We start from the raw sequence: 14,446 nt of genomic DNA on the forward strand, positions 1-14,446 counted from the left end.
AATAACCCATTAAAATGGTGTTTGCAACTATGAGCCACTTTTGCCAACAGCCAGCCTAATTCCTTGTTGCATTCACCACATACAATGATTTACTGGCTCAGATAATTCTCTCTATTGTAGTTTGGCAAATATTCATCTTGCCATATCAATGTCAATATATGCACCTGTGCTTGAAGTAAGGTGATGCTGGGGCAGGTTTTTCCGCTTCTGATGAAAGTCATACTTTTCTCATTCCATTGTGGAAAACTGCTCATCTGTCCACATTCTTGAAGCTACAGTGCTTTTATCTGAACTCATTTTCTCTCTCATCAGGAAGGAGAGCTGGCTTAACTCACTCTTGGATTTCAAAATGTGTTAGTTATGTGCCTGGCAGCCACATCTAAAAGTTTCTAACTTCCTTAAAACCTGAATCCTAGAATTTGTGTTCTGGCCCTCTGGGAATAACAGAACCATTCCTGAAGACCAGCCTCTTTCCTCCTGGAAGACATGGAATACAAAAACTTGCCAAGAGTGGACCTGGAGCATTTCTTATTCAGCCTGTAATTATTGCCAGTAATTATTGGAAGGTAAGCTATGTCTAACAATTAAATTGAGTATGTCCGCAATCCAAAGGTGACCTCAGTGTGACATGTCCATAAAGATATACCCTCTGCCTCTTTCATACTACCAAGCCACCCAGTTTCAAAAAAAATGACTAATGAAATGTTCTATATCTTTACATTGTATTCCCTGCCAGGAAAACATTTCCATCCTTAGTCATCCTTCTAGATGTTGCACGCTGAACAGCATGCACAAAGATAGGACTACAAGCAGCAGTTGTGAACCTGCATTTTATGAAAATCTTTGGAATGAGAATCCTGAGGAAGGAAAGCCTACTCTGTCCCTGTGAGATTACTAGTAACATTTGAGCCACACCTGAGCTGAACCTTTGCTAAGGTTGAAATGGTTTACATGACTTCCCCTTCTCTGCCACATGATTCTGTTTGTGTTTCTGAGTCAGAACAGAAAATGTCAAAATGCTTCAAGAGAACTGGTTCTAACAGGCTTCCAGCGTGACTGGAACCAAGGAGGTACACTAGGAAATCTGATGGGCAACTAATTTTCTTATGCATATTCCATTTCAATTTGCAGAGTCTTGTCAACTTGGAAGCTGACTAGCTCAGATAACTGGGAATAACACAGAATTTGCAAAAGAACTTTTGAAAAACTGATTAGTGATTGTGACTGCCCTGGAGCAGTTTGGTTTGCAGAAAGTGTTGAAAATCTTAAAGAAAGAGAGACTCCTGAAGTGTTCCCACTTGCATATTCAGACACAGAGGTCTCCAGACTCACTGATGGCCTCTGACAATCATGGTCACACTGGCTTTTGCACAGCAGTTCAGACTGAGCTCAGTAAGCACAGGGAACTGAAGGCTAATGACTAGTGCCAAATAAGGTTGGTGGTCCCATCATATTGCCTAGCAGACAGGTGGCTGTCTCACAGAAAACACACCCCACATTTGAAACAGCTGGTTCCAGTAGAAAAGTCAAGGACACGATTGTCGTGGAGACGCTGTGTCCCTCTCAGCCTGGATGTGTGTGCTGATCTTACTACATAGGAAGGTTGAGGTGTCGTGCCAATGTGGAACCTTGTCTTGCTGCCATCCAGGTTATCATCACTGTGGATGAGGAGATAAAGACCAGGCTCCACTCACACAGTAGGCATTTAAGGATGCTTTCAAAGAAATGTTCAGCATTTGTCATGTTTGTGATCCTTTTCAGAATGATCTGTGTGCTCCCAGACAAAATATTTCCTCTGAATAAAGGTGACTGATCCTTTTTTCTTGTGCAGAAAGTGTTCTTTTGCTGTTTCCTGAGATCAAAGAAAGTGAATCTTGAGCAGATTTGGAGACACCATCCTCCTGAGGGGATGATTTTCAGGGGCACACAGCCAGGTTGTGAGATAGAGGCCATGGCATCCTGAGACTGCAAATTGAAAGATTTGAGGGCTCCCTGCTGTTTCCTTCCCTTGAATCCCTGACTCAGCTAGAACGGTTGTTTCACACAGGCAAATGATACTGCTGATCTGTGGAGCAGCAGGTTTTTGCCTCTTTGAGAGGCAGTATCTTCCAGCTGCTGATGAGATCTTGATGTCCTGCTTAATCTCTGCTTTGGAAATCGTAACCACAGGCTAGTATAGCAGCAGTGAAAGGTTGTTGACCCCAATCTAGTCCATCCTTTTACCCAGAAAGCAGTGTCAGCTACACCACAACCATTCATAGTTGATTAGATTTAAATGCACAGGAACATTATCATTGCTGTACAGCCACAGTGTGCTCATAACTGATTTTATTTCGTTTTTCATGCATTTATTTGTAGCAAAGATCAGTTAAAATCCGCAAAAGAAATAGGACCTCCATGGAGTATTGGTCTGGGTTGGTTCTTGGCGTGAGTGCCCCTACATAGAGAGGGGAGGGTGAATTCTGCTTTACTTGAAAGTGTTCGTACGTGGAGGTTTCCAGTTCCTTCCTCTCCATCAGCAAGAGACTGACAATTCTGACCTGAAGAGCAATTCTGACATGAAGAGCAAGTTGAGAGCCTATGGGTAAGGATTAAAGGGCAAGGTAACATGGGTGACACTGTTGTGGGGGTTTACTACAGGCCACCTGATCAGGAGGAAGTCGTCGATGAGGCCTTCTACAGACAGCTGGAAGAAGCCTCACGATCACAGGCCCTGGTTCTCATGGGAGACTTCAACCACCCTGACATCTGTTGGGAAGACAGCACAGCTAGGCACAAACAGTCAAAGAGGTTCCTGCAGAGCATTGATGATAATTTCTTGACCCAGGTGGTGGAGACGCCAACGAGGAGAGGTGCAATGCTAGACCTTGTACTAACGAACAAAGAAGGTCTAGTTGGAGATGTGAAGGTTGGGGGCAGCCTTGGCTGCAGTGACCATGAGATGGTGGAGTTCAGGATCCTGCGAGGAGGGAGCAGGGCAATGAGTAGGATTGCAACGCTGGACTTCAGGAGAGCTGACTTTGGCCTCTTCGGGGACCTACTTAGGGGAATCTCCTGGGGTAGGGCCCTAGAAGGAAGAGGGGTCCAAGAGAGCTGGTTAATATTCAAGCGTCACTTTCTCCAGGCTCAGGATCAGTGCATCCCTCTGAGGAAGAAGTTCAGCAAAGCGGGCAGGAGACCTGCATGGATGAGCAAGGAACTCCTGGCCAAACTCCAGCAGAAGAAGGAAGTGTACAGAATGTGGAAAAGGGGACAGGCCACTTGGGAGGAATACAGGGACGTTGTCAGAGCGTGCAGGGATGCGACAAGGAAGGCTAAGGCCCAGTTGGAATTAAATCTGGCAAGGGATGTCAAGGACAACAAGAAGGCCTTCTTCAAATACATCAATAGCAAAAGGAAGACTAGGGAAAACGTGGGCCCGCTGCTGAAAGGGGCGGGTGCCCTGGTGACAAAGGATACAGAGAAGGCAGAGTTATTGAATGCCTTCTTTGCTTCTGTCTTCACTGCTAAGGCCAGTCCTGAGGAATTCCAGACCTTGGAGACAAGAGAGGAAGGCTGGAGAAAGGAAGACTCTCCCTTGGTTGAGGAGGATCGGGTTAGAGATCTTTTGTCCAAACTTGACATCCACAAATCCATGGGCCCCGATGGGATGCACCCACGAGTGCTGAGGGAGCTGGCGGATGTTATCGCTAGGCCTCTCTCCATCATCTTTGAAAGGTCCTGGAGATCAGGAGAGGTGCCTGAGGACTGGAAGAAAGCCAATGTCACGCCAGTCTTCAAAAAGGGCAAGAAGGAGGAGCCAGGAAACTACAGGCCTGTCAGCCTCACCTCCATCCCGGGAAAGGTGATGGAACAGCTCATCCTGGAGGTCATCACTAAGCATCTGGAGGACAAGAAGGTGATCAGGAGTAGTCAGCATGGATTCACCAAAGGGAAATCATGCTTGACCAATCTGATAGCCTTCTATGACAGAATGACTGGCTGGGTAGATGAGGGCAGAGCAGTGGATGTTGTCTTTCTGGACTTCAGCAAGGCTTTTGACACTGTCTCCCATCACATCCTCCTAGGTAAGCTCAGGAAGTGTGGGCTAGATGAGTGGACGGTGAGGTGGCTTGAGAACTGGCTGGATGGCCGAGCTCAGAGGGTTGTGGTGAATGGCGCAGAGTCAAGTTGGAGGCCTGTGGCTAGTGGTGTCCCCCAGGGGTCAGTCCTGGGCCCAGTCTTGTTCAATATATTCATCAATGACCTGGAGGAAGGGACAGAGTGCACCCTCAGCAAGTTTGCTGATGATACTAAACTGGGGGGAGTGGCTGACACACCAGAAGACTGTGCTGCCATTCAGAGGGACCTGGACAGGCTGGAGAGGTGGGCGGAGAGGAACCTCATGAAGTTCAACAAAGGCAAGTGCAAGGTCCTGCACCTAGGCAGGAATAATCCCATGCACCAGTACAGGCTGGGGACTGACCTGTTGGAAAGTAGCTCTGCCGAGAAGGACCTGGGAGTGCTGGTGGACAACAAGTTAAACATGAGCCAGCAGTGTGCCCTTGTGGCCAAGAAGGCCAATGGGATCCTAGGGTAGGCAGAGTGTTGCCAGCAGGTCGAGGGAGGTGATCCTGCCCCTCTATTCAGCCCTGGTGAGGCCTCACCTGGAGTACTGTGTCCAGTTCTGGGCTCCCCAGTACAAGAGAGACATGGCACTCCTGGAGAGAGTCCAGCGGAGGGCTACCAAGATGATTAGAGGGCTGGAGCATCTCTCCTATGAAGAAAGACTGCAAGAGCTGGGCCTGTTCAGCCTGGAGAAGAGAAGATTGAGAGGGGATCTCATCAACGTGTACAAGTATCTGAAGGGGGAGTGTCAAGAGGATGAGGCCAGCCTCTTCTCCGTGGTGCCCAGCAACAGGACAAGAGGCAATGGGCAGAAACTGAACCACAGGAAGTTCCATCTGAACCTGAGAAAAAACTTCTTCACTGTGAGGGTGACAGAGCATTGGAACAGGTTGCCCAGAGGGGTGGTGGAGTCTCCTTCGCTGGAGATATTCAAAACCCGTCTGGATGTGATCCTGGGCAATATGCTCTAGGTGACCCTGCTTGAGCAGGGAGGTTGGACTAGATGATCTCCAGAGGTCCCTTCCAACCTAAACGATTCTGTGATTCTGTGATTCTGTGATTCTGTGATTCTGTGACCTTTGAGTTTTATATTGCTTCTTTCATTCTTGTATTTAGTATTAAGAAGGTTTCTTTAAACAAGGGCTCTCTAACATGTTAGGGTCTGAAGCTGAGGGGCGGTGGGTTATTGCTGCGTACAGCGGGCTCAGAAAAAGGCTGTGGAAACATCTGGCTTGGAAAAACCTCAGTCTTAACTTCTGCTACAGTGTCATGTATTTGCTTAAGCCTGGATGCAGAGAAGCACTTACACATGTGTTTAAATCCACTGGCCTTAGCATATGCTTCAGCTGCTGGGCACATCTCTGTAGGCTCTCTGGAGCTGCGAAGGCTTTCCAAAATCAGGGTCTTAGAGCATTTCTTGTAGGAATAAGAGACACCTGTCATTCTGAGGGTACACCGTTAGCACAGTGGAGCTGCACCCTTGATTAAGGCTTCCAGGCACTTCCATAACAATAGTGGTAATGATCATAATAATATGATGTAGCAAGAAGGACCTGCTGTACGTTCTTCCAGTTCCCCTCTCTTCAAGGCAGACAAAAGGGAAACTAAAACTGAATGAATCGTTAAAGTGAATGTCACTGAAATGAAATAATACCAGAACTGTTTGGGTTATGATTAAATTATTTGGGCTGCATCTCATAATTAATTATAGAAGCAGGACCAGATATAAGTGGTCCTGTAATTGTTTTCCATAGGATAACTGAAGTCCTTCTAGAAAGTTGGACTACATCTGCAGCTCTGTCCTCACTTTTCCTGTTTACATTCATTTTTATTTAAAACAACCTCACAAACAGGAACCACAGATTTTCCAAAAGGACTGTTATCAGAACCCATGTTTTGAATGAAAAAGTTTATGAAGTGGCTGTTCTATGCACAACTTTTAACTAGCTGCAGATCCAATTGAAATTTATAAAGAAATCCTTATAACCTACTCTTACAAGAAAACTGAAATGAAGATAAAGCTTTTGCTTCAAAATCTGCTTGGATTTTCAGATTTCATTTATACCATGGGTTTCCAAAGATTAACTTTCCCCTTTCAAACTGCATTAATAGCATTAGGCCTCAATTAATCAGATTCAAATTTTGGAAACAAAGAAAGTATTTTGTCTGTATAATCACTGAGAGCCCGTATACCAGCATCTTTTCTTACCAGTCCTTTTAATGATTATTTCAGTCCAGATTTTTTTTTTTTAAGGAACCACAGAAATCCAGGCTTTGAATTTTGTAAACGAGCCTGCTGCCCAACGCACTTCTCAGCAAGATAAGGGCAGAATGGCATTTGCAGAAATGCTTAGCTATCTCTCTAACAATCCTGCTTGGTTGTGGGCCCCTTGGTAACAGCTTGGCAAATCTGCAAAAGGAATGCGACTATATAGTTTGTGTGTGGATTGTTGAGTCATTATATCCTCCAAATTGCACAGCAGATCATTAATCATAGGCCAAGATAGGCAATCACTGCAGAAACCTGATGAAAAGGCTCCAGAATAATGCCTGCTAAATCATGTTTAACATGCAGACCTTGCCTGTGCAGATATGGAAAGGGGGAGGTAAGGAAAAAAATCATTCCCCTTTTAGGAAAGAAAACTTCTACTTATCTTTGATTTGCATTCAGCCCTCCCTCAATAGTCCTTAAGCCTGTTATTTAATTCATTTTGGTGCCAGGTCCCATCACAAAGCGAAAACCCTAACCAGGACCTATGCAGTCTATGACCTCCAAACCCCCTGTCTTTTCTTGTCAGCTCTATGTCATTTGTGCAGTTGAACTCCACCAATTTGAAATGCTGACCTCTTCCATAGACAACCTTATTCTCCTTGAGTGAAAGAAAGGGCCAAGGCCTACAAACCACTCAAGCGAGAGATGGCAAGAAAAGAGAAAAGTGGTTGACTCGTAAATCAATTTCCACAGCCCACCCAAAACCCACATGGACAATAACAATGGTATTTTTTAAAAGTTGGGTTGTTGTGGTTTTCTTAATTGAGCTCATTCTCTTTAAAGAAAGTTGCAAGCAAAGTAAAATTGTTTGTTCATGGTGCAAACTGGGACTAGATCCCGCTCAGCCCAGTTCAAATCGGGGTATATTTATATCAGGCCTCTGTTCCCACCTGCCATCCCGGCTGAAAATGAGTGCAGCCTCACAAATAGATCTTTGTCAGTGCTGGAAAGAAAGAGAAACATTCTGGGCATACATGAGCGCTCAAACCATACAGACCTGCCGGGGCCTAAATCCAAGTATGAGGAAGAAGTGGTGGTACCTGCCTCTGTGTCGTGGTCTGCCCGCATGGCTGTAGCTGTGCAGCTCTCTCCAGGCCCAGGCTGTGTATCTGCAATGCAGATATATAAATGTACCTGCAACCCCGCCTGCATATCTATGGCCTCTGCCAAGCCCACAGTGGGCAGTAAGTGGGAAAGGATCGCCCACAACCATGGGCTATACTTTGCACTTTGGTCTGTGCAGACATGCAAACAATCATCCTGGTGCACAAACCAGCTAGAAACCCGCTACCAGACAGTGGGGTAATTTTCTAGAGACCCCTATATTTCACACCCCAGCGTCAGATTCTGTCACTGTTACTCATTCAGGAAGGTTTCTTACTCCTCAGGTGGTCTCACTGGTTTCAATGGTTTTGTCTCTACTGCTCTTAGATACCCTGGAGCATACCGTGCCCACAGGCCCCATCTCCACTAGCAGCTTTGAATTTTTCAGAGTGTGGCTCCGGCCATGCTGTTTCCTACTGGACCGTCACATCTCTGGATTTAAGGCTGGGGCCTCCTTAACTGGCATTCCCAACCTTCCCAATGGGAAAGAGGACCCCTCCTCAGCCCGGGCCTATGTGCTTCCATCCTGTTTGCTCAGGTTCATAATCCTCTGGAGCGCTGTATGACCTCTATTAGAGATGGCAGAGTCAGAACCTTAGGTTGGACATAACAGATGAATCTTTTAAGATTGTTCATTGATCAGGCTTGGTTTCCATGCATGCAGAACTTAATGCCACTTGCAACATATTTAGACAAGTCCACAGCATAAATTAAACCTACTGAGGGATGTTAAACACAATGGCACTGCCTTTGGCCCTGCACATCTTGAAGCTGCAAATCACTGAAGACTGGTAGGATACTCTTGAGATAGTGTGACCACAGGCGCCCCTTCTCCTATTCTTTTCCTTCAGCACCTGGCATTGGCCCTTTTTGGACTAGGCAAACCTTTCTCCAGCGACTCTTTCTTGAAACAAAATGACGGCACTTTGTGACCTAAAAATCCTTGGTACCTTACAAGCGAAATACAATGTGATGTATTATTAAGGAGCTAGGAAAGTTACTCCACCAGAAGAGAATTAATTACAGTGGCCGATAAAGTCTTCCCAGGAACCTGGCCTATCACAGTGGATTTTCTGTAAATTGCTGTGAAAATGCTGACAGGATACATTTAATGGGAGGGGTTCCTCTCCTTGGGGAGAACAGATGCTCCATAGGAATCTGCACGTGGAGCTGACTCGGAGGACGTGCCTCTGTAGGGCCTGGGCCTGCTTGCTTTGGGGCTTACCAGCTCCAAGCCTTGGGCAGAAGGGGGATTTGGAGCTGTTTACACCACTCTCCTCCCCCCACCCCCATCCAGATGACTTTCCATCATCTGGGGCCAGCTGATGCTAAGCAGTAAATTAAATTCAGTAGCATGCTGTCTCACTCCTCAATAGCATTTCACTGTGAGAGTCCGAATCCACAGAGCGAGGCTCATTACGTGCTGCTATAGCAGCTGGAGCTAAGGGGTGGGTTAGTCATTACTTTTGATAATACGCCCACCGATGCAGCTAGGTGTGCTGTGACGGATTGGCGTCCAGCGCTTTTGTTTGAGGGTGAAGCACTGCGTTAATTTACCAGCCAAGACTTCAGATTATGCAAAAGGAAGAATTCAATGGGAAACAGATGCATATGGATAAAAATAATGAATGTTTGCACAGGCTGCACCTCTGAAGGCAGCAGCATCTGTAGCACTTGAAAGGACACATCCTCTATGTCCTCGTCTCTTTTCCTCAGCAGATCAAGCTTATGGCAAGCAGCCTGCAAAGTTTCACCCCAGTTCAGTGAATCCCTTAAATCTTACCAAAATTCTCAGCAGTAGCTGTGTGCCTTTCTCGGTCAGGTCAGTGTATGTCACTGTCTACCAGATAAATAGGAACTGATTTTCTTCCTGAATGTCTGAAATAATACACCAGAGCCCATATTTGGCCATGCATTTTAGTGCTCTAGCTCTCACTTCTATGCAGAGCTAACCTGGCAACAAACCGTTTTGTCTGGAGTGCAGTGCAACATATTCCAATAGCCAATGTACTTCCACTCAATTTACAGTTCTCCAGAAAAAAAGGTCACATGCCCATAAGGGAGAGGAAATAGAAGAACTAGAGAAGAAAGATGGCTGTGCCCAGGCTCCCCGGCAAGTTGAGGCATATCTTGACTGTGTGCATTAATGATCTTTTTAGCAAAACAGTCTGAGCTGTGTAATAACAATGTATTCAGAGGAACTGGGTCTGCAGGGAGTCCCTTGCTGACCACTGTTCATGCAGTGTAGCACTGGACAGCGGAACTGGTAAATTCAAGAATAATTCATTTACCTTTGCAGACTCTGTCTTCTTGGGAGCTTTGTTGTTTAAGACCTGGAACAGATGAGGCTGTTTCTGAACTTCGTGAGCTGTATTTATTGGTTTTGGTGGGCAATGTCTCTGACAGAGGATAAGAAGTTTATGGAGCCGGGAAGAGGTGGACATAAGGGAACATATGGACATTGTGAGCCTTGTTCTTTCTGTGCCCCTTGATTCACATTTCTCACATCACTGCTAGAAAAAGTAGGCTGTTCTGTAGTAGGTGGAAACCTTATATAGGCCCATTACTGAGGTAGCCAGTTTTAATTTCCTGTTTTCTTGCACAGTGAGATCTCAAGGGTATGTGTGCATCGTCTCAATTACAGCAGTTGCAGCTAGTAGACATGGATTTAACAGTGGTGTTAATAAGGCACATGCTCCTGGTCGTGTCTCACAGTAGCTGTGCAGTCTTGCAGCCCTCGTTTCTCTTCACGCTGTGGTGGCATCTGGCACAGCAAGATCCTTGTTTGGGTTATTTAATTGCTTCTTTGCCTGCCTTATGCAAACTACATTTGTAGCTGGGTCTGACGTGGGCTTTTGGGCACTCGGACCCATGACTGTACTGCATTTGCTAAGCACTTCGCTCCATCCGGTAGGCAGTATTTCATGTAGTTACCCAGTGACTTTATTCAATTTGCTGGTCTTCAATGTTATTGTCCCCCTGCATCATTTACCAATACAATTTTCACAAACAAAATCAGTCATTGCGATGTAGGTGTATGGAAGCCGTCCCACTTTGGAAGGATTCATTAAAATTCCCATAATAGTCTCCTTGTCAGGACTCTTGCCTGCTGTCTGGGAAGTATTTCAACAAGTCTGTCCTACTGTTGTGTTAATTAAACATTGTTCTATTTATAAATGCGCTGTTGGTCAGTAGCAGTTCCGCACACAGCGCGGGAGAAGGAGTAGTGGTAGCTACAAGTGATGTGCCAAGAAGAGAGGATTTGGCCAAGCGGAGCAGCCAAGAGACATCTCAGACTAAGCAGAGTGCCCCTCGTGGACCTGCCATTGTCGTTGTCACCTGCCCCGGCAGCCGTGGTGGTCTGGCCATGAGGAGTCTTGGAGCGGGGGGAGGAGGGAAGGAGGTTTACTCCCTGCTTCTGCCTGCAGCTATTTTAATGGGCTCGCAAAAGGAGTTTCTACTTGTCCGTGCATCATAATCCCTTCACGGCGATTGCCACAGGGTGTTGCAGAAACCGAATACGTATCTGGGTTCAGAAAAGGACCAGACAGGTGAATGGAGGTTAGAGCCATCAGGGGGTATTAAAGATGGGCAAATGCAACCTCCAACTCAGCTGCTGACTACTGGAAGTTGGGAGCCTACGTACCCTGGGAGAGGCTTACTCCTCGTGTGCTTGTTCCTTATTCTCCTTCCAAGCCACCTCTGCTAGCCGCTGTCAAAGACGCTGAGCCAAACGCCTCTCTCTCCTGATCAACTACCGCTCTTGCTGTGCTGCGCGGTCTGTGAATAACTTCCCCAGGAGTTTGCCTGACTGTGCCCAGTGGCTTCGAAGTCGACACACACGTAGGCATGAGGCGAGAGCGCCGCGTGGGTGCTGCTTGCTGCTGCAGGATCCTTTCCTAGGAGCTGGCACTGCCCAGGGCATGGCAAGGCCTCGGCAGCACCTGCCTACCGCTGCTCTCTCTGGGTGCCTCCGCCTGGCTCGTCAGCAACCTCGGCCCTGTGCTGATGTCCCACTCAGCAGTTCGTGGCTGCTCGGTAGCGAGCCTCTCTCCCTTTTGTGATTACTGTGACTTTCTGTGCAGCACCTTGTGCTGCAGCCTGGGCCATGGGCCCAGCACCACAAGTCTATCTTGTCTGCCTTTCTCCATAGGTGAGGGCAATTGCCAGCCTTTAAAACCGTCTCCTACTGGCTTGCTGACCCCAGAGGCAGGAGAAGTTGGCCACTGTTCCCACAAACAGCCCTCTAAGAGGCAGAACCCGACCCTTGGGGTGGAGCCCAGGGGAATTGGCGGGGGGTTAGGTGGGTAAAGTTTGCAACGAGATGCTTTTGGAAAGTCATGGCTGTGCCTGCTTCTTGGCGGTCTCCTCCCACCCTACACTGACTTTCAAGGTACCATGTTGACGAGGGCAGTGAGAGTATGAGCGAGAGTGCCTGGATGAAGACGTATGTGGTTGCGTACTTATCATCTGCTGCCGTGGCCCCAGGTATGAAAATCAGTCGAGGCCAAGAGGAAAATGGAAAGCGGAGGAAAAGGAAGCAAATTACGAGAGCAAAAAGTGTTAAGTTCATCCATGTAAATGCACGTGTCTGAAAACTTTTAAAACATGTCCCAGGTTTTCCCATGCAAATATGCATGTCAAAAACCTTACTTAGATGCTTAATTCCTTCTTTAAATCATAGGGCATGCAAAATCCGTGAGGAGCATGTGAAACATTGAGGTTCATCTGAGCAGCAACACCACCAGTGAGAGACAGGAGAGAGAGAGCTGGGCATCTTCTGTTTTTGCTACATTGCAGGTACCACATGATACGAGTGTAGATCTCCTTGCTATGTCAAGATGTTGGACTGGGCCCACAGCAAGGCAAAACAGTGTTATGTGCCTTACAGTAGCCTAGGAATATAATTTGCTGTAAAAGTTAGAACAGGATGAAGGAGCATCTCACTGCTTGTTCTGCTTCATCAGTCAGTAGCTCCAAATGCAGTTGATACGGCGTGGAAGAACGAACACAGAAGTTGCTTAGAAACTTTACTTAAAAGTCTCAGCTCTCTGAAGAGCAATCTTCACCTGAAGGGCTCAAGGAGTTATTCATAACGGGTGACCTTCTGCCTGTAGACCAGCAGTCTGACAATATCCCATGTATTGAATGAAGACTGTTGCCATCTAATGGTTCCACAGTGACGGATGCGGTAAGGACTGAGGGTTTTGTGCCGGCTGGTTGTGCCATCCTTCGCTGCGCCACCCTCAGAGGTGCAGAAGATAAAAGCTCCAGTTCAGTGAGGCACTTAAACATATGCTTAAGTGTTACCGAGTCTGAACCTTAAGCGCTTTGCGAAGCCAGAGCCAAAGTGAGCAGGCAGGCTGCCCTCGTGCCTTGCTCAGCGGGATCCCTCCGTCAGCCTCTCGCAGGCCCGTAGCGGAGCAGGGTGGAGCGCCACAGTACTACCTGGGCTGTGTTTATTCTGGATGTGACACAGGACTTTGCTCTCCCGTGCTGTCACTCGGGCGCCTTTCAGGAGCACCACATTCACTTCTCCGAGCGCACACGTGAATTATTGTTTACTCGATAACAAAGCAAACAAATTCCATCTCCTATTCAAAGCAAATCGCAATGTTAAAAGGGGGCTGATTTCCAGTATTATTAGCAGTGATGAATGTCTTCCCTTCCCTTGGCTGTCTTTATTTCACATACAGGTGGCTTTTTCCCCCCTTTTTTTTCTTTTTCATTTAGAAATGTCATCGCCACTTAATTAGCAATGCATTGTTACCTGAAAGTAAAAGCAAGCCTATCTTAGGCCATATGGCAGGGTTTTAATCTGCACTGTCACGGTATAATCCTGTCGAAATGGCTTCCCTTTTCAGTCAAAACTGCATTTCACACTTTACTAATATAGGGCTTTTCCTTTCCTGTTCCAAAGTAATATAGCCCTGCCTGTGCAGCTAGTGCAAATTAAAACGGCTCACAGCTCCAAGCAAGAGCACCAGAGGGAGAGCGGCATGGCTTGGGGTGGAGCGGGGGGAAGAGGACTCCATCCTAAAAAGGAAGAAAAGGACTCTTTTGGTGAACTGCTTTTGTGCACTTTGGTCAAGCTAATTTGGGGTGCCATTTTAGAAGACAGTCACAATCTTCATAAGGCTATTGGCCATGTTGCAAAGGCCTGGACCATGCCAGTGGGGGCTAGTTACAGAAGTCTTTGTGATTTTTACCTTTCCTTCCCCAGTGTTATAGGGGAACTCTATATCAACAGTTTATAAAAGCAGAAGGTGAGAAAGCAACATGTTGCTGCAAATTAAGAGTGGCTGGCAGAGAACTCCTGCAACTCCACTGCTGCAATTACTTTCAGGGATGAAAGGATGAAAACACATGGCCTGGCAGGTCGTATTTTCAAAGGAATTTTGCTCCCAAACGGCTTCCAGGTAACATGTAGGGCCAGGCCACGTACAGATGTTTGCTTCGATGCTTCAGGGAAAGCAGAGCTCTTCTGTAAAAACCTGTTGTTCTCCCTTTTTGGGGTGAAGAGCACAAATGGGATTTAATCCTACTCGGAGTGGGATGAAGGGCAACGTAGATTACCTTTCACTCAGAAAAGTTTGCCAGGCTGTTAATACACACTGGCCCTTCCCACAGCGCCCTGCACAAGAGCAGGGACTGCAGATTTCCCTCACCCTTCTTTCTTGCTGGCTTTCTCAGTTCTCCCAACACTGCACGTCACTAGGCTCCTACGAGGAGATACTCAAGGCCTCTGTTCTACATTTGTGGAGCTCAGGCTCAGATAGATTGAGACAAGGCCAAATCCTATCTAGCAATGAATCTAGATAGCTTCAATTCCAGATAAATGTCTTATCACAAAAAGCAGCTTTCCTTTGGTTACCCTTCCCTGCATTTCCACCTGCCTTTTCTTTCTGTGATTAGTATAATAAATACAAGGTCACAGTGTGGAGGTAAGAAAGTGATCTAAAG

General features: G+C 46.7%; 2 long non-coding RNA genes across 2 annotated transcripts in view; one reads left to right on the forward strand and one right to left on the reverse strand.

The window, feature by feature from the left end:
- The window catches only part of LOC138067415 (uncharacterized), a 32,523-nt gene that overhangs the window by 17,115 nt on the left and 962 nt on the right, over positions 1-14,446 (forward strand). The gene's annotated exons all lie outside the window — the stretch shown is intronic.
- Positions 1,261-13,270, reverse strand: LOC104147353 (uncharacterized). The gene is made up of 3 exons (XR_694889.2): positions 9,775-13,270; positions 5,185-7,488; positions 1,261-2,540 (listed from the first exon to the last, which is right to left on the reverse strand). It is a non-coding gene; the product is annotated as an uncharacterized lncRNA (long non-coding RNA).

The sequence above is a fragment of the Struthio camelus genome, chromosome 1 (genome assembly GCF_040807025.1).
Source record: "Struthio camelus isolate bStrCam1 chromosome 1, bStrCam1.hap1, whole genome shotgun sequence".
Lineage (NCBI taxonomy): Eukaryota > Metazoa > Chordata > Aves > Struthioniformes > Struthionidae > Struthio > Struthio camelus.